The 1821-nt window shown below is 43.6% G+C and overlaps 2 non-coding genes across 2 annotated transcripts; both read right to left on the reverse strand.

The window, feature by feature from the left end:
- Nucleotides 1-1269: 1269 nt before the first annotated feature.
- trnaq-uug (transfer RNA glutamine (anticodon UUG)) lies at nt 1270-1341 on the reverse strand. Its single transcript has one exon. It is a non-coding gene; the product is annotated as a tRNA-Gln (tRNA).
- Nucleotides 1342-1649: 308 nt separating this feature from the next.
- On the reverse strand, nt 1650-1723 carry trnai-aau (transfer RNA isoleucine (anticodon AAU)). The gene has a single exon. It is a non-coding gene; the product is annotated as a tRNA-Ile (tRNA).
- Between the last annotated feature and the right edge of the window lie 98 nt (nt 1724-1821).

Below are 1821 nucleotides of genomic sequence, written 5' to 3' on the forward strand. Positions count from 1 at the left end.
AGGCGTCATTTGGAGCGATGGACTTCACCCCACCACGGCCAGGGGCATTAGCTGAAATGGTAGAGTGCTCGCTTAGCATGCAAGAGGAAGCGGGATTGATGCCCTCATTCTCCAAGTTGAGTCCTACCCTGTTACGCTCACTTCTCTACGAGAGTCCTACCCTGTTACGCTCACTTCTCTAAAGAAACAGACCGTGTGTTGAAGTGACATTAACTACATGAGCTTTTGGGGCTCACTGCTGCTAAAATGTATTTCGGACAGGGTCCTGCGCAAATTGGTGGCAAAACAGGTCACACCATGATTTGAACGAGGATCGCTGGATTCAGAGTGCTTACCATTACACCATGGAACCTTGACAGGAGAAGCCTTTGCTCACAGGGCCGCAAAGACTGAATCACTTACAGGCTCGCCAGCAGCACCACCACCAAACTTGTGTTTTTTTTCTTTTCCTGCCGCTAGAAAGCACAAAGGTTCCACAAAGATTTGAACTCGGATTGCTGGAATCAAAGCACAGAGTGCTTTTTTTTTCACATCAAATGTAATATTTTCTTAAAAAACATATGATGAGAGGTCATCGAAAATACATTACGCCTCTCACAAGGACAGAGATTAACATTCCAATTAAAATCAAATTAAAAACAGACATTCATATGAATAAAAATATATTTTTCTTCCACATTATTCCATTCCTGGTATTGCAATATTAAACTCCATGAAAACTGAGTAAACCTCTGAAGAAAAAGCCTTATCAAATTCCTTATTTTTTTGTTCCTGTTTAAAATAACTATTCAAACATTCTATATACATTTCCCAACGCCTTTTAAACAAACACCACACATCAAGTATAATTTTGTTTTGTTTTGCGATCACTCTTCTTTCCCAGATGGCTTTTTTCATTAGCATTACAAACAGATTGATCACCTTTTTGTTTCTTTTCCCACCCTTCCCACCCTATCTTATTCCACTCTGTAACTTCTCCATTTTGCTCCCCTCCCAGGTTTACAATAATAGTATTAATAGTATTATTAAAATCCTTCAATGCTCTACAGTATAAAATCACATGTAACCTTCATCTTCCTCACTGCATACTTTGCATGTGGCACTTTGTTCCATTGATCAGAGTCCAAAGCGCTAACCATTACACCATGGAACCTTTGCAGGAGCAGCCTTTGCTCACAGGGCCACAAAGACTAAATCACGTACAGGCTCGCCACCAGCACCACCACCAAAGTTTTTCTTTTTTTCTTTTCCTGCAGCAAGAAAGCACACAGGTTCCACCAAGATTTGAACTCGGATCGCTGGATTCAAAGCCCAGAGTGCTAACCATTACACCATTGAACCAACACGGCTTCGTTGGTGGCCGACTGGGAGGCAGATAGAGCTGTGACTGTGGGGAAGCAGTTAGACAGAGGGGCTGGAACCCAGTGATTAGTGATTGGTTACTGGCCCCCTCGAACAATAGGAAAAGACTGGTGGCATCTGCCGAAACCCGGGATCTAACCAGGAACCTTTGGATTTTCAGTCTAACGCTCTACCAAATGAGCTCTTTTGGCCACAACTGCACACTGTTTTGACAGTGGGTATGTCCGTGAGACCACCTGTCAATTTGCATAAAGACCAGAGCTGAGCTCCCAGAGAACAAAAGAGGCTGGCCCGTAAGGGGATCGAACCCGCGACCTTGGCGTTATTAGCACCACGCTCTAACCAACTGAGCTAACCGGCCTGGCTTTGCTTGGACTTCTGCCCGCTTTCTAAAACCTTTCTAATTGTTTGTGAACCTAAAGAGAAAATTGTGCTTAAGGGCCAAACCTCACTATGGGC

This window comes from Sinocyclocheilus rhinocerous, unplaced genomic scaffold (assembly GCF_001515625.1).
Source record: "Sinocyclocheilus rhinocerous isolate Xijiao unplaced genomic scaffold, SAMN03320098_v1.1 scaffold6748, whole genome shotgun sequence".
Classification (NCBI taxonomy): Eukaryota; Metazoa; Chordata; class Actinopteri; order Cypriniformes; family Cyprinidae; genus Sinocyclocheilus; species Sinocyclocheilus rhinocerous.